General features: G+C 42.7%; 1 protein-coding gene across 1 annotated transcript in view; it reads left to right on the top strand.

Annotated features, from left to right (window-relative positions):
* LOC139171704 (connector enhancer of kinase suppressor of ras 2-like) overlaps positions 1-25,035 on the top strand; it is a 290,698-nt gene that overhangs the window by 24,035 nt on the left and 241,628 nt on the right. The gene's annotated exons all lie outside the window — the stretch shown is intronic.

The raw sequence follows: 25,035 nt of genomic DNA, 5'->3' as shown, positions 1-25,035 counted from the left end.
ATGATGTTTGCTAAATACACTTTCATGTATCTGGTTTGTATGAACTATTACTCATATATAATGGATATTTGCTAGAATTCCACGTTTCCTTTCTGCATGTGCATCCTTGATAACTCAGGGATCACTCTGCATAGTCCTTAACAACTACGACTAAAGGATGAATCATCTCTTCAGCTTGGATTTCACTTCTCAAAGTTGCACCACGCAGAGCAATTACCCTGCCTTTACTCCTTCTTCTTCTCATTCAGTTTGATGAGAGGCAGAATTGGCCCTTGAAATGGCTTCCAAAGGAGAAGAGAAGTTTGGGAAAATGATCAGGGTTGCAATGTGGTGTTTATTGAAAGAAGAAGTGGTTGTCAATCATGTGTGAATGCTTTGTCTTTCATTGCACATCTTTCCAGCGGCCTATGATGCTTCTGAATTCTTCACTTAAAAAAAATACATTCCCAGATAACCTCACAGCAAACTTTTCTGATGGACCTTTTCAATAAGGTTGCTATTGCTAGTGGCTGGGGATCATCTGCTCTTAAGTAACAGTTGGAGGATTTCTCTTTCCCCCTGGAGCAATTTAGAGAAAACATCCACCAATTTCTTCCAATCAGTGGAGAATTTTCAAAGGCTCTTTGGTCTCATTTCTGTCCTCAAATAAGAAAACATCTCTTTCCAAATTGATAGATTTCAGAAGGTGAAGAGAATCAGCAGTGCCTTTTTTTTATTCTGGACTGCACTTCGGGAAGCTTGCTGTTATTTAAACTGGTTAAAGAAAAAGATTATACTTCTTTTGAAAAGGAAATCTTTTTACCCAGCAATTCCGCGAGGGCAGTAGAGCAATCTCAGAGGGACAGAACACAATTCAACAAAGCCATAGATAAACCAACAAGTTGACTAGTTTAGATGACATATTCCTTTCTTTCCCCTGTTTCCTTTACTCAATGTGTATATGTGTTGTGATTCAGCCTGAGGCTCCTCAGGGACCGGCTGCGTCTCTGCTGGATCCAGGCCCGGAGGAGGAGGACAGTGAACAGGAGGGGGAGGACCAGGCAGATGGGGGAGAGGAAAGTCAGGAAGAGGATGAGGGGGAGCAGCCTGAGAGCCCCGGGGGGGGGGGGCTCTCCCCAGCCAGTAGCCTGGCCTTATTGGATGAGGAAGCACAGGCTATAATTGACATGAGACAGCGACGTGCAGCTCAGAGATGGGACCAATTAGAAAGGTATTGGCATCACTGAATTGGCAACAGCTGGGTTTGGGTGTGGTTCTCCTCAGCAGGGTTTAAAAGGCAGGCCAGCCCTTTTAGCCATGTGGAGCGTTATCAACTGGAAGTTCTGTGACCCTGCTTTGCTTCTCGGCGTCTCTGATCTTGGCTTGTGGCCTAGCAGTCTGGAAGACTTGGGGGAGGCGTAGGTTTGTTATCTCCAGCGTTGTTTTTGACAGCAAGAATCCTGTTTTACTTCATGGCCTTCGTGAAACATCTTTGAAGTTTCAGCGTGTTCCTCTTTGTAAGGACATTTTCTGTTACCTGTGTTTGCTTTGAATTCTATAAACTGCCTTTGATTTTTACCAGTGTGTCTGACTTCTCTTTTTGGGTTGGTGTTTGCTGGAGGGACCCAGACAGAACAATATGACTTATGATCTTATGCCGAAAGTCCATGCGCACACACTATCACACATGTGCGAGTGCCCACACCCATAATGCAATGCTTGGGGAGGGTGAAAACATCTTCCCCCACCTCCCGGAGGCCCACTGGAGGCCGGAAACGGCCTGTTTCCCAACTTCTGGTGGGCACAGTAGGCTCGTGTTTCGGCCCCCCCCCCCCCCAGGCTCCAAAGGCTTCCCTAGAGCCAGGGAATGGCAAAAACATCCCCCCAGAGGCTCTTTGGCTGGCACACACATCCACGTTGGAGCTGAGCTAGGGCAACAGCTCACGTGCCAGCAGATATGGCTCCTTATGCCACCCGTGGTACCTGTGCCCTAGGTTCACCATCACTAATCTATGACTTATCACTTTGTCATTTGTTTGTTCACTGAGAACTTCTGCACCAGAGACAAATTCCTTATGTGGCCAATCACACTTGACCAATAAAAATTCTATTCTATTCTATTCTGGTCTGGTCTGGTCTGGTCTGGTCTGGTCTGGTCTGGTCTGGTCTAATCTAGTTTAGTCTAATCTAGTTTAGTGTAGTCTAGTCTAGTCCTATTCTCGATTCTCTAATCTACTCTACTCTACCCGATTCCTCTTCCTCTTCTCTTCTCTTCTCTTCTCTTCTCTTCTCTTCTACTCCACTCCACACCCCACTCTATTGTCCCAATGACAAGGAGGTCTAGGCCAAAATATTCTCTTCCTATTGCAGAGTTATGTCAAAGGAATAAGCAAAATTTTGATCCAGTAATTCCAAAACTTCTTCTGAATCCTCCCACATAGGGGTGGGCTGCTGCCTGGACAGAGGACGATGCAGACGCAGTGGGGTAGCAAAAATGGAGCTCCACCCCAGAACACCCAATTTGCACTGAAAGATGTCGAAAGAAAATGCATAAGCTGTGGTAGCCCTTCATTGCTACCACAGTGCTCTTTTTCCATGTCTGGAAACCCAATATCCTGGTACCAGAGGTGGGCAAACAACAGCTATATTTTTCCATCACTTTAAAAGAGGACATTTATAAAATGTTGCTGTGTCATATGCTAAAGGCCACCATCCCCTATTAACCTATTAACCTCACGGGAAGTAAACCTTAATGAATTCATTAGGCTAAACATGGATAAAATTGCATCTTCACATACCGCCTGGTGTTTCGCCTCTATTAGTCATATCCTAGATTTGGGAATTGAAATGATTGGATGGTTGAGTTTCCCACCATCTTCTGGATGGATGTAAGCAATCAAGACTATCCTGTATCCTTTAAGGCTGATGAAAGTTACTTTCTGAAAAGTTAGTTAATTTATTTCTCTTCTGCATGGAAATGTGGGCAGTGGTATTTTGAAGGTAATCTGATGCATGTTGTGCTTTGAAGTAAGTTCCTCTAATCATCCTGGAAAAGAAGCAACTTTGATTAATTTACATATTTAGATTAACTAAGTAGGTGTTCTAATGAACTGGGCAATAAATTCAGTATTCCAGATGTTAAACTTAGCTGTAGGAAATGGCATTCAAATTTCATTTGAGGAGGGAAAAGGTATCTTCTAAGATAACTTTGGATAAATCATCTGGAAACAACTTTTTCTTGGCAATAATAAATGAAACTTTAGTTTTTAAAAATTAATGATAGATAGATATATATGATATAGATATGCAGTAGGTATAGATATAGATAGATATAGATATAGATATAGAGAGATAGAGAGATAGAGATAGAGATGATAGTGATGAGTTGGGGTGGCACGGTGGTTAGAGTTAGTACAGTTAACTGCTAACTGTAGTTCAGCAGTTCAAATCTCACCACCAGGCTCAATGTTGACTCAGCCTTCCATTCTTCCGAGGTGGGTAAAATGAGGACCCAGATTGTTAGGGGTTATATGCTGATTCTGTAAACTGCTTAGAGAGGGCTGGAAAAGAACTATGAAGTGGTGTATAAGTCTAAATAATAATAATAATAATAATAATAATAATAATAATAATAATAATAATAATTATTATTATTATTATTATTATTATTATTATTATTATTATTATTATTATTTATTAGATTTGTATGCCGCCCCTCTCCGAAGACTCGGGGCGGCTCACAACAATAATAAAAAACAATATTATAGCAAAACAAATCTAATATTAAAAAAGAAGCATATAAAACCCTACCATATTTAAAAACCAAACAGCACATACATACCATACATAAAATATAAAGAGCCTGGGGGAAAGGTGTCTCAACTCCACCATGCCTGGTGGTGAAGGTGGGTCTTGAGTAGTTTACGAAAGACAAGGAGGGTGGGGGCAGTTCTAATCTCCGGGGGGAGTTGATTCCAGAGGGCCGGGGCCGCCACAGAGAAGGCTCTTCCCCTGGGGCCTGCCAAATGACATTGTTTAGTCGACGGGACCCGGAGAAGGCCAACTCTGTGGGACCTTATTGGTTGCTGGGATTCGCGCGGTAGCAGGTGGTTCCGGAGGTATTCTGGTCCAATGCCATGTAGGGCTTTAAAGGTCATAACCAACACTTTGAATTGTGACCGGAAACTGATCTGCAGCCAATGCAGGCCATAGAGTGTTGTAGAAATGTGGACGAATCTGGGAAGCCCCACGACGGCTCTCGCGGCCGCGTTCTGCACGATCTGAAGTTTCCGAACACTTTTCAAAGGTAGCCCCATTTAGAGAGCGTTGCAGTAATCGAACCTTGAGGTGATGAGGGCATGAGCGACTGTGAGCAAAGACTCCCTGTCCAAATAGGGCCGCAACCGGTGCACCAGGCGAACCTGGGTAAACATCCTCCTCGCCACAGCCGAAAGATGATGTTCCAATGTCAGTTATGGATCGAAGAGGATGCCCAAGTTGCGAACCCTCTCTGAGGGGGTCAGTAGTTCCCCCCCCAGGGTGATGGATGGACAGATGGAATTGTCCTTGGGAGGCAAGACCCACAGCCACTCCGTCTTGTCTGGGTTGAGTTTGAGTTTGTTGACTCCCATCCAGACCCCAACAGCCTCCGCAATAAATGCTATTGCTATATAGATATACGGTTAAGAATCTGAACTTCCCAGCTGGAAAGCCGACAGCCTGGTTGTCAACACAGAACTGAACAGGGCAGAAATCATTTTCCTGGTTCAATGTTGCCACACTGTATAGGAGGGGGAAAGATGTTGGAATATATTACTAGACACAATCTAGAACTTTCTCTTGAGAACCAAGGTCATCTCCTGGACGATGGAGGAAGGAGGAGACGAATATGTGAGAAGCCTGCGATTATCCTAATTGGCCAATGTGATGAATGACATTGAGAGAAAGGGGTTATACTGTAATTTGGGGGGAAAGTCAGAGTTGGCTTTCTTTCAGGTATGCTGATATGATTTATCCAATAAAGAAGTCCTTTGAGGAAGTGCTTGCCCTCAGAGTTCCGGTTTGCTTGGGTTCATTAGAACCTTTACACCGGGTTTCTTGATGGGGCAAGCTCCTGCCCACCTAGGTGTTTGAAAGCGTGAAAATGTGAGTAGATAAATAGCTACCACTTCAGTGGGAAGGTAACAGTCAGTGGGAACATAACATAATAGATTGTTGAGGGCAATAGGCTGATTCTATAAACTGCTTAGCAAGGGCTGCAAAACACTGAACATACACAGTTTTTAATCTAACAAAAGGGAGTGAAATGTCTGTGCATCTTATAGACTGAATATTGCTGAAGCCGCTCCCACCCACCAGCTGCTTTTTGGGCTCTGCAAGTCTACTTCTCGGGCCTTTTTTCCACCTTTTTCAGGCCTTTTGGGGCCCATTTTGGGGGCTTTTCCCAGCCTATTTTTGAGGGGGGTTTGCTCATTTTTTAGGCTTTTTGCGTGGCTTTTTGCAGAACCTAAAATGGGCTGAACAAAGTTTCAAGGAACCCCCCCCCCAAAAAAAGCCTCAAAAATGGCTCCCCAAAAGCCTTGAGATTTTACTGAAAAAAAAGCCTTAAAAACAGGCCAAAAAAGCATTGAAAATAACCTGAAAAAAGCCTTGAAAATGGGAAGAAAAAAGGCTGGGAAAGGGCTGGAAAAGGGGGCAAAAATGTGGCACCCGGAGGCCACGCACCTTTTTGTTGTCCTCCTCTTCAAAATTTAGGTGCATCTTATATTCTGAAAAATACGGTAAGTCTAAGTGCTATTGCTGTTCCACTGGTACCGACAGCATCAAATGAGTGAAGAAGATAAAGCATGTTTTTAAGCTTGTGTCATTGACCTCTACCCACTCCATAAAATCATTTCCTGTGAATACCAGGGAGGAACCGTAGGGGTTGCTTGAGTCTCCACAGAGCAGAACACAGATATGCAAATTGTTGCTCTTTAATTCAATTACAGGAAAGATCTTTATGCTAAATGACCTGGATATTGAAATGTTACCTAAGTATGGATGCAACTTCTTGTTATCACTTTCAAGTGGCCCTTAGCATATGTAGGATCTGGGAGACCTCTCCTCATCAAAATAGCAATGCAAAAATTCCTTTTGGAGGAGGGCGAGGATAAATTAAGAGTGTTTTTCTGCATAACCATCGCTGCTTATTATTCCCTTTCTACCAAGTTACCTTTGCATAATTTAGAATAGCTTTGCCTCTTTATTAAGTTAATTCTAAGGTTGGTTCAGCCTCCCCAAGTGAATAGTTGATAGACGGATCACGCAAAGCATGCTTTCTCATTCGCTTTTGATGTAAGCTTGGCATCAAAGAAATGTCGTAGCTTTACATCTCATTCCTTGACAGTCATGCAAAGATTATTTCTTCAAATGGGTTTTCCTCAATATTATTATTATATTTCCTCAATATTATTCAGGCCCCAATAACTGTGGCAAAGAGACCTTCTGCTTTTTTTAAATTTGAGATAAAATAGGAGGAAGCTACAGTTAAGAAAAAGAAATTATTAGACAAATCCACTTATGGGCTCCTACAGGTACAGTCAGGTACGCAGAACTGGTAGAAGAATTTTGGTCAGTTATGCAGAACTGGTAGAAGAATTTTGAATTTTTTTTTCTTTTTTTCCATTCTGGGCTCTGGGTATATTTTTCCTATCGTATTAAATGAGGTTGAATGTATATAATTTTAATTTCCCTCCGAAAAAGGCTTTTTTTGTACCTCAAAGAGATACAATTTCCCTATCTATTTATTATTACTGAACATCCAAAATATACTATTTAATTCTATGTATACATTTATTTATTTGTTTGTTTGTTTGTTTGTTTGTTTATTATTTATTATTTATTTTTATTTATTTATTTATTATTTATTTATTTATTATTTATTTATTATTTTATTTATTTATTTATTTTTATTTATTTATTTACTTACTTACTTACTTACTTACTTACTTACTTACTTACTTACTTACTTACTTACTTACTTACTTACTTACTTATTGGATTTGTATGCCGCCCCTCTCCGGAGACTCGGGGCGGCTAACAGCAATAATAAGACAGCATATAAGAATCATCCAATACTAAAAACAATTAAAAACCCATTATAATAAAAACCAAACAGACATACAGACATACCATGCATAAAATTGTGAAGGCCTAGGGGGAAAGGGTATCTCAATTCTCCCATGCCTGACGGCAGAGGTGGGTTTTAAGTAGCTTACGAAAGGCAAGGAGGGTGGGGGCAATTCTAATCTCTGGGGGGAGTTGGTTCCAGAGGGCCGGGGCTGCCACAGAGAAGGCTCTTCCCCTGGGTCCTGCCAAGCGGCATTGTTTAGTTTACATGCCATATGCCATACATGCCATCCCTCATTTTTCACGGGGGATGTGTTCCAAGACCACCCGTGAAAAATGAATTCCCGTGAAGTAGAAGAAAGATATCTTTGTATGTATTTAACAAGTATTTGGACTTTTAAAACCCACCCTTTGTATTAAAAAATCATTCTATAATGTTTCTCAGCTGGAACTACATGTGATATCCTACCAGTTTCTTTAATAGAGTACAGTAGTACTGTAGAAGAATTTTATGATTTTTTAATGGCTTTAAAATTTTCAATGGATTTAATGGATTTAAACTCCCTTTGAAAACCCGTGAAGTAGCGAATCCACAAAAGATGAACCGCGAAGTAGCGAGGGGTTACTGTACATACATATTACAAACAGGCACACAAAAATATACATTATCTACTATATAAACTGTATGTGTATGTACACACACACACATATACACACAGAGCTCTTCTAAAATTATACACATTCAACCTCATTTACTGTGATAGGAAAAACATACCCAGAGCCCTGAAGGGGGGAAAAAAAAAAAATTCAAACTTTTTCTACCGGTACTGCATATCTGACCAAAATTTTTCTACCAGTTCTGCGTACCTGACCATACCCGTAGGAGCCCATCACTGAATAAACTTTGGGAACTATTAGGGAAGGGGTGTCTTTAGTACTCTCTTTCTCCATGAAGGGTGGAGCTAGCTCCAAGGATGGGATGACACCACCCTTTGACCAATGAGGACTGAATCGGAGTTTTTATATTTCGCCCCTCTACCCGCATACCCCCTGTTTAGATTCAGTCCTTGACCTCAAAGGATGCGTGCAGCGATTCCCTTCCTTCCTTCCTTCCTTCCTTCCTTCCTTCCTTCCTTCCTTCCTTCCTTCCTTCCTTCCTTACTTACTTACTTACTTACTTACTTACTTACTTATGTAATTTGTATGCCGCCCCTCTCCATAGACTCGGGGCGGCTCACAACAGTAATAGAAAAACAATGTACAATACAAATCTAATAATTAAAACTAAAAACCCACAATTTAAAAAACATGCACACAACACACCATACATAAACAATATAGGTCTGGGGAAGTTATCTCAGTCCCCCCATGCCTGACGGCAGAGGTGGGTTTTAAGGAGTTTATGAAAGGCAAGGAGGATGGGGGCCGTTGTAATCTCAGGGGGGAGCTGGTTCCAGAGGGTTGGGGCCACCACAGAGAAGGCTGTTCCCCTGGGACTTGCCAAACGACATTGTTTAGTCACGGGACCCGGAGAAGGCCAACTCTGTGGGACCTAATCTTGGACTCTATGTAACCGAAAACTTATAGGGACTGATTGGATTTATCCCAGAAACCCTCCCCAGGATGCATTTTCTTGCCTGTCTGGATGGAGGTCCTCTCCACCATTGCTGAGAGTCGCACCTGGGTTCAAGGTCAGCTAAAGATTCCGGTCCAGCTGTACACTGGACTCCCAGCCAAGAAAATCATTTTGAGGCTGTGCTCACTTTCTGGTTGGGAAGCAGCCTAGGATAGCTGGTCCTGCGGGACTTTGAGTGCTGGAGACGGCAGTCCACGTGGCTGGGGAGCTGAAGAGAGCGGAGAGCCTCATGTCGTTGAAAAGGGTGGTCCCTCTGGACTACACCCCCCTCCCTTCTTGGCATCCAACTCCTCACTGTATTCCATCGGAGTATTTTTAAATAGTTCAGCTTATCTTTGCTGGCTCTCTCTCTGCCTGACGCTCTTCTGAAATTCATTCTTTCCCAACGTTCATTTCGCAGTCTTCTCAGTCACCAGACAGAGGCCATTTCCTCTGATAGGCTTTTAACCTTTGATGATTGGAAGCTGCTTTTAATTGCTTGTCTTTAGACAGATGGTTATTGTGGCTGCTTTCTTATTGTCATCATCATTTTGAAAGCAAATCAAATTAAATGAGAGTAGTAAAAAAAAATGCAGATTATTATATTTTTTTTGCATAAGAGAGGTGGGAGGGAAAGGAGAGGGGGGGGGAGAGATATACATAATAGCAATTAGACTTACATACCGCTTCACTGTGCTTGACAGTCCTCTCTAAGTGGTTTACAGAGAGTAAGCATCTTGCCCCCAACAATCTGGGTCCTCATTTTACCGACCTCAGAAGGATGGAAGGCTGAGTCAACCTACTGAGAGTCGATCTGCCAAACTGCTGGCAGCTGGTGATCAGCAGAAGGAGCTTGCAGTATTGCACTCAAACCACTGCACCACCGAGGCTCTAACCACACCATCGTGCCTACTATCCAAATTTACCCACTTTGCTTTTGTTTAAACAACAACAATAACAACAACAACAACAACAACAACAACAACAGAGTTGGAAGGGACCTTGGAGGTCTTCTAGTCCAACCCCCTGCTTAGGCAGGAAACCCTACACTACTTCAGATGGATGGTTATCCAACATTTTCTTTAAAACTTCCAGTGTTGGAGCATTCGCAACTTCTGGACTTTATGTTTATACCATACCTATTATCTATTATACCATACAACTTTATGTTGTACATGTTTTGACAAATAAAGAAATACAATTACAGTGGTAGTTCTACTTAAGAATGCCTCTACTTAGGAACTTTTCTAGATAAGAACTGGGTGTTCAAGATTTTTTTTGCCTCTTCTTAAGAACCATTTTCTACTTAAGAACCTGAGCCCGGAAAAATTTCCCAGGAAATTTGAGAGCAGCACGAAAGCCCCGGCCAGTTTCCTGCCATTCCCCCTTTAATCCCGGCCATCTCGGGCTTTTCTGGGCTGCCAGAAGAGCCTTTCAGTGGTGCTTAAGGAGGCTTTGGCAGTCCAGAGTGAACACAGCATTTTCCTTTCTCTGGGCACTTGGAGGGGGAATAAACCTCTGCCAGCGCCCAGAGAAAAGAAACGCTCCTTTTGCTCTGGGCAGTGACTGTCCTCCTCTTCTTCCTCCTCCTCCTCCCAACCAAATTCCAAGCTTTTATTCTTTCCTAATGGGTTTGCACGCATTATTTGCTTTTACATTGATTCCTATGGGAAAAATTGCTTCTACTTACAAACTTTTCTACTTAAGAACCTGGTCATGGAACAAGTTAAGTTCTTAAGTAGAGGTACCACTGTATATCCATAAAGATAAAGGTTTCCCTGTCCAGCCATGCCCAACTTTAGAGGGAGGTGCTCATCTCCATTTCTTACCTGAGGGAACCACTCAGCAAAGACATTTTCCATGGTTATGTGGCTAGCATGTCTATATGCTAATACATATAGGGCAGTGGTGGGTTGCTCCTGGTTCAGCACAGTTCTAAGAACCAGTAGCGCTGGTGGCGAATGGCTCCACCCACCCACCCAGGGCAAGCGCGCACACAAACTGGTAATAAAGGGTTTTAGAACCTACTACTGACAGAGCTCTGTAACCTTCCCACTGAAGTGGTACCTATTTATCTATTTGCATTTGCGTGCTTTTGAACTGCTAGGTGGGCAGGAGGTGGAGAAAGGAATGGGAGCCCAACCCGTCATGCAGCACTCGGGTCTTTAATCTGGGCTGCTATCAAGCACAACGTCTTTAACCCCGAGCCATTGCTCCCCTGTGTATTCATAAGTGTGCTTAAATAAGCAATGAAGAGAAAACCATGCTCGCCCATTTATAGAAAAAGTGCCACATTATATTCCAGAGGTGGGCTGCTAAAGTGGAATGGTGACGTGTGCTCGCCCCTGTGGCTCTGAGTGCTAGTGGAGTCCAGCGCAATTATGCTACTGCATCTGGGCAGGTAGCAAAATTGCATATGGACACGCAGGACACGCATGTCCATATGCAAATTGCATATGGACATGCGTTTCGCCGAGGTTTATTGCTTCCTTGCCGAAACATGGGCGCACCTGCATGCAATTTTGCTACTTGCCCAGGTGCAGTAGCATAATTGCACTGGACTCAGCTAGCACTCAGAGCCACGGGGCTGAGTACACGTCACCGTTCCACCTTAACGGCCAACTCTGTGATATACACACATTTTATATAGGAAAAAATGAATTTGTGAGTCATGCTTAGTAGAGATGCATAGACAGGGTTCGATCCACTTCACATTTGTGATTCAGTTCACAATTCATAAAGATATTGAATTTTTAACTGAATCAATTTTAAATTATCAAGTAGTTCTGAGAGGCAATTTGATTTGGGGATTTGATAGAACAGCTGCCAAACTGAATTTCCAAACCGAATCTCTCCTCTGCCCTTATCATGTTCATAATTTAAAACCTTATAAATATTAAGAAACATCTGCATAGGAAATGCCACGTTATTAAAAGGGAAAAATCAATTATATATCAAATAGCATTGATATTAAATTATCATCAATTGAGTTTGATCCTCAAAACCTAGACATGACAATTTGCCCGATTCCATCCCATCTCCATTTTTAATTATTATTTAAAGTATCAGTATTTAAGTATCAGAATTATTTAAATATTCTAGAATCACACTTAATACCAAAGCAAATACAATAAAATATATCACAATGATATAATAAATCGGCAAAGGGAAGTTTTGTGCATTATAAAAAATACTGCCCTTCCCTAAAATATCTGTGATATACCATGAAAACTATCTTAACATACCATAATTGGAAAGGATGCCTTTTTATGTTTTTGAAAAAATGATCATGACTAAAAAAAATTATTGCTCTTTTATTCATGCAGTGGGAGGCCATTTGTATTAACCTCTTCACTTATAACCCAGCTCTACATCAAAGGTTCTTCAATTCTGAGCAGTATTTCCCCTTTTCACCCCCTAAGAAGGAAAAAGAGGATGGAAATGAGGGATATAAGGAGGTTTGATTTCCAGAAACAAGACTTCAATTCTGATCATAACAGGAGTGAAAAGATAAAATCAACCTTCTTTTGAGATTGGGCAAATTGACTTCATAAACTTGTTACTGCAGTTTCTTTGTTCAGTCTAAAAATAGTTTGACACCGCTGTTTTCTTGGGGTTTTTTTTAAACCTTGCCAATCTAATCTCAGTCATAAATTTTAGCAATAGCGTTTAGACTTATATACCGTTTCACAGTACTTTACAACCCTCTCTAAACTGTTTACAGAGAGTAAGCGTATTGCCCCCAACAATCTGGGTCCTCACTTTACCGAACTTGGAAGGATGGAAGGCTGAGTCAACCTTGAACCTACTGAGATTCGATCTGCCAAACTGCTGGCAGCCGGTAATCAGCAGAAGTACCTTGCAGTACTGCACTCTAGCCACTGCACCGCCGAGGCTCTGTATTTTCCCAGTGAAACTCTATAAAAGCAAAAGTTCAACTTTGAAGATAGAAAAGGCATTGGCGTTTTTGACAACTGAAAATACCATAGATACCCAAGAAATTTTTAAAAATGAAGAGTTTTCAAAACCAACCTAGAATTCTCGCTTGGGACACAAATGATCAGCATCATCTTATCATAATGTAGACAATGTATGTGAAGATATAAAGGTCTGAACAAATCTATAATGCTGGGAAAGGCAGAAGGGGAGAGGAAATAAGAAGGAACTTTATGACAGTGAGAACAATCGACTAAACAATGTCGGTTGGCGGGCCCCAGGGGAAGAGCCTTCTCTGTGGCGGCCCCGACTCTCTGGAACCAGCTCCCCCCAGAGATTAGAACTGCCTCCACCCTTCTCGCCTTTCACAAACTCCTTAAAACCCACCTTTGTCGTCAGGCATGGGGAAACTGAGATACCTCCCCCAGGCCTATACAATTTATGCATGGTATGCTTGTGTGTATGTTTGTTTAATAATGGGGTTTTTAAATATTTTATATTGTAAATTATTAGATTTGTTATAAATTGTTTTTATTGTGTTGTGAGCCGCCCCGAGTCTATGGAAAGGGGCGGCATACAAATCTAATAAATAAATAAATAAACAATCAACCAACCAATAGAACAGAAATTGCCTTCAGAAGTTGTGAGAGTTTCATCACTTGAGACTTTCAAGAAGATATTGGACTGCCATTTGTCAGAAATGGTGTAAGGTCTCCTCTTGAGTGGGGGGTTGGACTAGATGACCTATAAGGTCTCTTCCAACTCTGTTAATTGGTTTATCTGTTTAAATATTTTGAAAAGCACCAACATACTTCACATGACCGATGCTCAGAATTTTTTAAAAAGTTCTAGGAATTAGTAGATGGGGAACATCCCCTTAGTAATAATGCCATTGCTCACGGTCACTCATGCCCTCATCACCTTGAGGTTCGATTACTGCAACGCTCTCTACATGGGGCTACCTTTGAAAAGTGTTCGGAAACTTCAGATCGTGCAGAATGCGGCAGCGAGAGCCATTGTGGGGCTTCCTAGATTCGCCCACGTTTCTACAACACTCCGTGGCCTGCACTGGCTGCCGATCAGTTTCCGGTCATAATTCAAAGTGTTGGTTATGACCTTTAAAGCCCTACATGGCAATGGACCAGAGTACCTCTGGAACCGCCTCCTACCGCACGAATCCCAGCGACCGATAAGGTCCCACAGATTTGGCCTTCTCCGGGTCCCGTCGACTAAACAATGTCACTTGGCAGGCCCCAGGGGAAGAGCCTTCCCTGTGGCGGCCCCGCCCCTCTGGAATCAACTCCCCCCAAAGATTAGAACAGCCCCCACCCTCCTTGCCTTTCGCAAATTACTCAAGACCCACCTATATCGCCAGGCATGGGGGAACTGAGACACCTCCCCCAGGCTTTTATATTTGGTATGTATGTGTTGTATGGTTTTAATTGTTGGGGTTTTATATATCTTTTCTTTCATATTAGATTTGTTACTGTTATATTGGTTTTATTATTGTTGTGAGCCGCCCCGAGTCTTCGGAGAGGGGCGGCATACAAATCTAATAAATTGAATTGAATTGGAGTATTTGCACAAGATGTTTTCTCTGCAAAAAATAAATAAATGATACGTTAAATTACGAAGAATCGGATGTCTGTATTCAGACATTGTGAAAATTAGATTGTGTTGGGTTCAGTTGCTTCTCCATCTTCTGCCTAGGGAGTAGCTGATTATCATCATTACCCAATTAAAATCTGTTGTGGAATGACAAGTTTGATGGGGCATGAAGCACACCTGACATAGGATTACTCCAGCACCCTGTTGCCTGCTTTTACTCTTCTTTCCTTTTTTTTACGTCTCATTTAACAATGCAAGCGTTGTTGCGTTTCACATTACCGTTCCATTCTGCAAAGAACTGCTGGTTGGCATACTTGGGAATGGGTTTCCACAAATCTTCAGAGGAGGCATTTAAGCAGAAGTGGGAGAATGATCTGTCCGTGCAGATTCCTCCTGTGTTGCAGATATTTCGGGAAATGGGAATTTAAGCTGATGATCTTCAAGATCCTGGCTCTGTGATTCAGTGAAATTCTTTTAATGATAAGCCTTGCCTAATCTCTTCTGCCATTTCCTCTTAAGAGAATATATGGGCCATAGAAAGCATTTTGAAACTACATGAATTTACATTTGGTAACAGGGAGAAATACAGGAGAAATAAAGGTGGGCTTTGCAAATTCTTGCTTGGTAAAAGGACATTTGGGGACAATTGATTCAAATTTCCCATAGCATTAGCCATGGTTAAGTTGTCTATATATCACTTAAGAAAGAAGAAAGAAAGAAAGAAAGAAAGAAAGAAAGAAAGAAAGAAAGAAAGAAAGAAAGAAAGAGATTATTCCTGGAGGCGTCTGTAATATGGTAAATGATTTAGCTTTACTAGATAAATGGTCAAAGCAATCTGAAGTTAGTTGGGGGGAAAGATCAAAAGCAACATGAGAAAGTATTATTTTACTGAAAGAGTAGTAGATGCTTGGAACAAACTTCCAGCAGATGTAGTTGCTAAATCCACAGTAACTGAATTTAAACATGCCTGGGATAAACATATATCCATCCTAAGATAAAATACAAAAAATAGTATAAGGGCAGACTAGATGGATCATGAGGTCTTTTTCTGCTGTCAGTCTTCTATGTTTCTATGTTTCTATTATAGATGAAACAGGTTCCACAATGAACAATGGAAATACAAGAAATTTAACAATATCAAATTACAGAGACTCCATCCAAAATAAAAACAAGGTAATGGATCCATTCCATTGCCAACATACCTAACAATAATAGTATAAGGGCAGACTAGATGGACCAGGAGGTCTTTTTCTGCCGTCAGACTTCTATGTTTCTATGTTTCTATGTTTCTATGTTTCTATAATGCTTACCAAAAATATCAATATTACAACTGCCGATTGAGAAGAGGAATAATGTTTGAGTAATTAGAGGCTCAGTTTAATGTTGGATCAACCCATTACATTGTGCTTTGTAAATTACAAGTGAGATCTGATATTGTTCCATATTTGAAGGTTTGTTTACTTTTAACAAGGATTTTAGGAGTTCTCCTGAATTAGTTTTCATTGTCTCGATCTTACTGTTAATTGTTCATTTTTAGCCAACACTAGAATGTTTATGTGCTGAAGCTAATTAGCTTCAACACATAAACATTCCACTGTTTTATTATAATCTTAATTGGTCTGATAATTTTCCTGCTTTGTGAACAATCTCTAGATACACTTCTAGGAGGAAATAACACAGTTCCTACGGAAGCAACTTTAGATGTGCGTGTACATCACCTGCTGGGTCCTTGGAGTGTTACCCTCCACGAGATTCAGTTTACAAATCACATTTCAAAGAGAAGAATTGTGTGGTATCAAATTAATGTTGCAAAAAAGATTATGGATTACAAATAACTGCCTCAATCGATCGTCTTCATGATAGGACCTTTAGTAAAAGGAGAAGGTACCAGTCATTGTATTATCATCACCTAACCCTCAAAACTTTACCCTTAGACCAGTGAAGGGCTACCAAAATTTTTATTACCACACTGTGGACGTGGCTTGTACAAGACGCCCTGCATTTTTTTTCTGCATCTTTTAATGCAAATTGGGTGCTCTGGGGTGGAGCTCCATTTTTGCTACCCCACTGCGTCCCCTGCCCCCCGCCTGGGCAGTAGACCACCCCTGCCTTAGACTATCCATTGTTGACTTCCCCTGATTCCTAAGAAGTCAGTAAGGGGCGTGCATAAGTGCACCAGAGTGCCTTCCATCCCCTGTCCTAATGTTTATTTTTTATTTTTTACTAGTATCATGTATATAAATATTATTATTAGTGATGGGCGAACCGAACCCGCACAATTCGGGTCCGTACCGAATTTTGCGGTGTTCGGTATGCCGAACACAAACCCAATTTTTTTTTTTCAAACTTCGGGTAAAGTTTGGGGTCGTGTTCGGCGTTCGTAGCTTTGACGTCACCGGCAGGTTGCTAAGGACGCCAAGGAGATAACTTCCTGGATTCCATGGAATCCAGGAAGTGATCTCCTTGGTGTTCTTAGCAACCTGCCAGTGATGTCAAAGCTCCACCCCTGGAATCTCTTTGTGGGAGGGATTCCCCGTTCGGGTTCGAGTTCGGGTTCAGTTTGGGTTCGGCCAAATTTTGTGTAAAATTCGGCCGAACTTGCCGAACCCGAACACCGTTGGGTTCGCCCATCACTAATTATTATATCTTTGTCTACCACGAACACGCACTTGACAAAACAAACAAATAAAATAAATAAATAAGAAACTAAAATATTAGAGCAGTGTTGACTGCTATGCTCCAAGGTGGCCTCCAGATGTGATATTCAGCCACTTTGGGCTGGTTTACCCGAACCAGTAGCGGAAATTGCGATTGGGCCTACCCAACCGCCTCAGCTCTATTTCATCTTATTTAGGCACTATTTAGGCAGGTGTGGAAGGCATGTGTGCAAGCAAAGAACATGCGCAGAAGGACATGTGCATGCATGGAGGAGGCGCATCAGGGGTGAAATGCTCCCATTTCGCTCGTACCCGTCAGTCATCGGAAAGTGAAGGGAGCGCAAGGCTTCGCCCACCCATCTGGATGCCGCCAGTTGGGTTCTTTTACCCTCTGCGCATGCACAGAATGCTTTGCACATGTGCAGAGGGTAAAAGAGCCCAAATGGAGGCATCTGGGCAGGTGGGCAGGTGGGTGGAGCCTCGCCCTCCCTTTGAGACATTCTCTGATGACTGACAGGCACGAGCGAACCAGGAGCATTTCACCGCTGAGGCACATGCGAGCCAGTAGGAAGCCGGTAGGGAAGGTAAGTGTATACCACCCTTGGTGGCCGCCCTGTTTATCACCTGAAGGCAGGACAAGAAGCAATGGATGGAAATTAATCACAGAGAGAAGCAAACCGCCTTGTACCGCACGAATCCCAGGGGCCGATAAGATCCCACAGAGTTGGCCTTCTCCGGGTCCCGTCGACCAAACAATGTCATTTGGTGGGCCCCAGGGGAAGAGCCTTCTCTGTGGTGGCCCCGGCCCTCTGGAATCAACTCCCCCCAGAGATTAGAACGGCCCGCACCCTCCTTGTCTTCCTCAAATTACTCAAGACCCACATTTATCGCCAGGCATGGGGGAACTGAGACATCCTCCCCCAGGCTTTTATATTTTATATTTGGTATGTATGTGTTGTATGGTTTTAAATTATTGGGGTTTTAGATATGTTTTATTTTATTATTAGATTTGTCTCACTGTTATATTGTTTTTGTATTACTGTTGTGAGCCACCCCGAATCTTCGGAGAGGGGCAGCATACAAATCTAATAAATAATAATAATAATAATAATAATAATAATAATAATAATAATAATAAAAAACTAGAACTAAGAAGAAATTTCCAGACAGCTAGAACAATTAATCAGGCTCGCCTCCAGAAGTTATGGATGCTCCAACACTGGAGGTTTTTAAGAAGAGATTGGACAACCATTTGTCTGAAATGATATAGGGCAGTGATGGCGAAACTATGGCATGGGTGCCACAGGTGGCACGTGGAGCCATATCTGCTGGCACGCGAACCGTTGCCCTAGCTTAGCTCCAACGTGCATGTGTGTGCTGGCCAGCTGATTTTTGGCTTGCACAGAGGCTCTGAGAGGGTGTTTTTGGCTTCCAGAGAGCCTCCAGGGGGATGGGGGAGAGCGTTTTTATCCTCCCCCAGCTCCAGGGAAGCCTTGGAGCCTGGGTAGGGAGAAACACAAGCCTACTGGGCCCAACAGAAGTTGGGAAACAGTCCATTTCTTGCCTCCAGAGGACCTCCGGGGAGGGGGGGGCGGCAAGGGAAGCTGTTTTCGCTCTCCCCAGGCATTGAATTATGGGTATGGGCACTCTTCCAAATGCAATTGTGCGCACGCACAATCTTTTGGCACCCGAGGAAGAAAAGGTTCACCATCACTGGTATAAGGTCTCCTGCTTGAGCTCCTGCAGGGGTTTGGACGAGAAGCTCTCCAACTCTCTATTGTTCTGTTATTTACTTAGATGATTGAAATGTGATTGAAATGACCAGAACACAGACAAATCTATTGGCTGGTATAAATAAATTAGACACCAGGCAGTTGTAATGAAGCTCTATGGTGGGCTAACAACAGGAAAACACCAGAGGAGAACAGTTCTTTTAGAGAAACATCTACAATAGATCAGTGAACGTGTGGGCGGGTAGATGGATGATTTTATTAGAAGTCAGAAACTCAACAAGCATATCAAAATAAAACACCATAAGAGCACTGGCATTATTTTACAGCAGAACTGCAAAAGTATTGTTGCATTTGCGGATTTTAAGCGGGCATCTGATTCAACCTGATTCCCACCGCACAGTGGCCTTTTGACACAGTGGCTTTGTACATTTCCTTCCCTGTTCTGTTTGCGGTGACACGGAAAGACACTTAACATTTCCCCATGTTTTGTAAAAGGATCTCCAGCCTCGTGTTTATCTGAGAAGCAAAGGGGGAAATAAAAACACGGCAATAGATAACACTATCCCATAAGGTCTCTCACTTCCTGTCTGATGTGCTACCTTCTCAGTGCTGGAAACAACCGACACCTTTCCCCTTTGGAGAAAGAAATCTCTCAACAATATTTTCTATTGCAGCCGACTTAGAAGCAGGACAAACAGGTGGAAGTCTGCAGATGTGGTATACAGCCAGTTCGGGTGAAGTGGTAAAAGCAGCTTTGAGTAGGTTGGAGAACCAGCAAATGCCATCTCTGGTTGGTCCTGCCCTCCTGCCCTCCCTCCCATTCCCTGTCCTATATCCCCTTGTTTTTCAGCTCATCTGATTCACGGATTGCAAAGCTTCAGCTGAGCTAAACAACAGCTAAGCTCACCAGTGCTGACACCGAGGGCAGTCTTTGAGCCTTGTTTTCCAGCCGTGTGCATGCGTGCAAGCCACACCTGCGAGCGTAGCACATGCACAGAAGGCTGTGAACCTGCAAACCTTCACATTTTTGGTGCTGCTGGGCAAACCGGCAGATAAACTATGTGAATCCCACCTCTGGAAGACTGGCAAAATGCAGTCCAACCAGCATTGGGTCTTCCCCCTGACTGTTCTGTCTGGGTGCCCCCAGACTTCAACACCAACTGGAAAAAGCAGCCAGACACGCTGGTAAAAGCAAAAGCACTTTATAGTTTGAAAAATAAACACAGAGAAAAACCTGTTCTTCCCAACAGGCAGGCTATGAGACTTCACAGCAGAGTCCTGATGGCCAGACAATACAGCAGACTTCTTGCTGGCACACCCACCACTGTAGAGAATAAGACCCACACCTTTTCCCCCCCAAGGTTTCAGTATTCAAAGTCACAAACCAGAATTCCAAGATGCCAAAGATCACAGCCAGGTCCCAGGACTCCCAAAGATAATACTCCACAAGCCAGGAAGGGTGGGTCTGCCTTTTCAGCCTTTCCAGAGAGCACCACACCCAAACCCAGCTGTTGCCTCTTTAGTGCTGAAAGTACCTGGCTAATTGTCCCCTTCGTTGTGTTGCTCTTCTCTGCCGGAGATCGATGATTGCTTGTGCATTTTCATCTAAGGAATCCAGGCTGCTTGCTGGGGAGAGCTCCCCCTCGGGGGACTCTGGCTGTCCTCCCTCTCCCTCAGCCTGAGATTCCTCCTCCCCGTCTGCCTGAACCTCCTGTTCCTCATCCTCCCCCTCTGAACAGGAAGCCGGCAGAGGATCAGCCGTTCCCTGAGGGGCCTCAGACGGAATCACAACACTGACCAACAAATGTTTTTAGTGTGATTTATTGAATGAATGTTTATGAACATTTTTAAAGTTAGATTTTTTTTTAAAAAAAGTTATGTTTATTAATTGGATTAATTGTATTATTGTGTGTTTGTATATGCTGTGAGCCACCCCGAGTCATCGGGGAGGGGCGGCATATAAATCCAAATAAATGAATGAATGGATGGATGGACGGATGGACGGATGGACGGATGGACGGATGGACGGATGGACGGATGGACGGATGGACGGATGGATGGATGGACGGATGGACGGATGGACGGATGGACGGACAGACAGACAGACAGACAGACAGATAGATAGATAGATAAATATATAAATAAATAGGGTTCCTGGGTGGACGGTGGGGGACAATGTTCCAGTAGGAAAAATGGGGCTTCACGCATAGTTCCATGTTCCCAACACATGCGCCTACATGCCCGTGCGAGATTTGACTTCTGTGCATGCACAGGAAAACAAGTCTTACCAGAGAACACTTGCGTGCATGAGTTTTTGCCGATTTTCAGTGCTTTTTAAATGCCGAAAAATGGCAAAATCTCATGCGTGCAAGCATCACATGAGATTTGCCTTTCTGCACATTTGGCTTTCTCACATGGGCGCACACACATCGGGGACACGAAGCTGCGCACGCAACCACACTGGCAGCAGCGGTGATGGGGAAACCCCGCCTGAGTCCAACTATCAACAAGAAGACATGATGAACTTTCCTTAATTTCAGAACATAGAGAGACTTAACCTTGGTTTCAGTTGGGAAATGTGACCGTCCTAGACCACACCAAGTCCAAAAAGGCTGACACTTTGACAAATTAGCCATCAGTCAAAGCCAGCATGGACATTAACAACATCTATAGATTATGCAAAAGAGACAATCAGCAGCCAAAAAGAGAACAGCAACAAGAACAAAACCCAAGCAGCATTCCAATAGTATTGGATTTTATTGTATATTGTTCATGATTGTTGTTAGCCACCCTGAGTTTCCGGAGAGGGGCGGCATATAAATCCAATAAAACTTGAAACTTGAATCAACACCCAGATCAACATCAATAAACTCCAGGGTTAATTTCAGACCAACCATCAAGTAAACAAGACCCCAATCAAGAAACCATCAAAGAAATCAAAGTAAACAGCCCAATCAAAGAATCTCTAACACCTGCCTGCCAACACTGACAAAGCAAGCCATCTGAACATGTTGGTTAGATTGTTTGATTGATATTAATTCATTCATTAGATTGATTAGCGATATTAATTATTTTGATTTATAATTGTCATTAATTAATTATGTTGCTGGATTGTCAATGCTACTTAATTAATTTGATACTACTTAATTGTCACCCACTACTTGTTTCTTGACCTACGGTATATGTCATTATTGACAATAACAAACAAAATAATAAAAAAAACCTCCACATTCAAACACCCTCAAATTGAAGACACCTCTACCCATGATGACAAGTGCTACAAATGTGGATTTCTACAAATTCTATGGAATCAACTCCTCCCCCCCTTCGAGGTCTGTACTGCTCCCATCCTGTTGGCTTTTTGTAAGGCCACAAAGACCTGGCTTTGCCGGGCAGGCCTGGGAGCCCAAAAATTCAACAACTATCATGGCCATATTGTATGAATGTCATGTATGCCTGTTGACGGGTTGGTAATTATGGTTTTTAATTAAGATTTTATAGTTTAGTTTTTATATTTGACTTCTTTTTATTGTTTTTGTAATTTCATACTGTTACAAGCTGAATCTTTCAGGATTGGGCAGCATAGAAGTCAAAGAAAGGAAGGAAGGAAAGAAGGAAGGGAGGGAGGGAGGGAGGGAGAGAAAGAGAGAGAGAGAGAGTACAAGTGCACTAGAGTGCCTTCCGTCCCCTGTCTTATTGCTCTCCTATATCTCCTATACCTTTCTTCTATTCCTATATCTCTTCTTCTATTCTTTCATTGATATGTTCTATTACTTTATCTTCTTTTCTATTATTTCTTAGATATATTTTACTATGAGTATCTCCTCTATAACCTTCATCATGTATTTTACTATGTGTATATAGATATATACCCACTAAAACCCTCATTGTGTATTGGACAAAATAAATAAATAAAATAAAAATAAATAAATAGAAAGAAAGAAAGAAAGAATGAAAGAAAACCACCAAAGAGAATGAAGAATACAAAAAAATATATATGCCGCATTTGCTCAAAATATGCCCACAATAAAAGCAATAATGTAGACATCTTCCTTCCAAAAAAAATAGAAAGAGAAGCCCGTTTGGCAGGCGGCTGAGAAATTGCAAAATAGATATCAATCCAATATCAAGGCTTTTTAATCCCTTTTCTTAAGTCAGTGACTGGAAACCAACATCAATAAGTCATAAATCACTAGCTGTAGCAACTGTTGTGGCAAATTTAAACAGAACGGCTCTTATGCTGGGTTAATAAAATGCGTGACTCTCTTGTGTTGGTAACCACCACACGAGAGAGTCACACATTTTTTAAAAAAGAAAAAAAGAAATAGCAAAGTAGGTGGCAAGAAAATTAGTCAATTCCCTAATTCTTTGGTTAGAGTCTTCAAGACTGAGGGTCTATACCAGTGATGGTGAACTTTTTTTTCCTCGGGTGCCAAAAGAGTGTGCACACGCTCTATCGCACATGTGTGAGTGCCCCACCCATAATTCAATGCCTGGGGAGGTCGAAAACTGCTTCCCCTACCCTCCCAGAGCCCTCTGGAAGCCGGAAAAGTCCTGTTTTCCAACTTTTGGTGGGCCCAGTAGGCTGGTGTTTCACCCTCTCCAGGCTCCAAACACTTCCCCGGAGCCTGGGGAGGGTAAAAACACCTTCCCCCATTCCCCAGAGGCTCTCTGGAAGCCCAAAACGCCCTCCCAGAGTTTCTGTGTGAGCCAAAATTCAGGTGGCCAGCACACACAAGCACATTGGAGCTGAGCTAGGGCAACGGCTCGCGTGTCAGCAAATATGGCTCCGATTGCCACCTGGGACACCCGTGCCATAGTTTCAGCATCACTGGTCTATACGGAAAATTCTCGACTTACAGCCATTCACTTAGTCATCATTGGAAGGTTCGATGGGGCTGGAAAAAATGGCCTATGGTCATTTTTCAACACCTATGACAACCACAGCATCCTCACCAGGGAAGGCCTGCTGCCAGTGCACCCTCCAATGCTGTTGTGGGTGTACGCCCTCGGCGCAAGATTTCACTTCTGCGCATGCACAGCAAGCGAAACCTTGTGTGAAGATGCTTACGGTTGCAAGATTTTGGTGATTTTTGACGATATTTTGGCTTCCACGCAGGCACAGAAGCAAAAGAATCACCGGAAATCGACAAAATCTTGCTCGTGTGAGTGTCTTCACACAAGATTTCTCTTGCACATGTGCAGAAGCAAAATCTTGCACGCATTGGGAGCATTGTTACCGGAATGGAGCACCTTCCCGTTCTAATAACAGCCCTTCACTGATCATGTGATCAAAATTTGGGCGCTTGGCCCCTGGCATGTATTGATGACAGTTGCACTGTCGTGGGGGTCATGTGAACACTATTTGTGAACGTCCCAGCTGGCTTCCGATGAGCAAAGTTAATGTCCGAAGCCAGATTCACTTAAGAGCCATAGGACTCATTTAACCAACTGGGCATGGATAGCCTAGAGAAAAGGAGGGCCAGAGGGGACATGATAGCTGTATACAGAGAGGAGGGGGTCACTCTATTCTCCAGAGCACCAGAAGGCCGGACGAGGAACAATGGCTGGAAGCTGACCAAGGAGAGATTCAACCTAGAAGTAAGGAAGAACTTCCTGACGGTCAGAGCGATCAACCATTGGAACAACCTGCCTGCAGAGGTTGTGAACTCCCCAACTCTGGACACTTTCAAGAGGAGATTAGACTGCCACTTGGCTGAGGTGCTTTAGGATTTCTGCTCAGGCAGGGGGTTGGACTTGATGACCTACATGGTCCCTTTCAACTCTAACAATAAATAAATAAAACCACGTGGCAAAAAAAAGAAGAAAAGAGGTTGCAAAATGGAGCAAAACTCACTTAACAAGTGCCTTGCCCAGCAGCAGAAATTTTGAGCTCAATTGTGGTCATTCAACAAGGACCTAACCCAGAGGTGGGATTTAGCAGCTTCTGACCAGTTCTGGAGAACCAGTAGCGGACCTTTTGAGTAGTTCGGAGAACCGGTAAATACCACCTCTGACTGTCCCAGCTGATTGGGAGGAAATTTTGCAGTGAACTCCCCTGCTATGCCCACCAAGCCAAGCCCACCAAGCCACGCCCACAGAACCACTAGTAAAAGAAATTGAATCCCATCACTGGAGCTACTCAAAAAAATAAAGGGAACACTCAAATAACACATTCTAGATCTGAATGAATGTAATATTCTCATTGAATACCTTGTTCTTTACAAATGTGATTATACACAACAGCCTGTGGAATTGATTGTCAATCAGTGTTGCTTCCTAAGTGGACAGTTTGATTTCACAGAAGCTTGATTTACTTGGAGTCATATTGTGTTGTTTTAAGTGTTCCCTTTATTTTTTGGAGCAGTGTATTTGAAATACATTGGGTATTTTTATG

The sequence above is a fragment of the Erythrolamprus reginae genome, chromosome 8 (assembly GCF_031021105.1).
Source record: "Erythrolamprus reginae isolate rEryReg1 chromosome 8, rEryReg1.hap1, whole genome shotgun sequence".
Lineage (NCBI taxonomy): Eukaryota > Metazoa > Chordata > Lepidosauria > Squamata > Dipsadidae > Erythrolamprus > Erythrolamprus reginae.
Note: the sequence above shows the minus strand (reverse complement) of the source record. Positions and strands in the feature narration are given on the sequence as shown.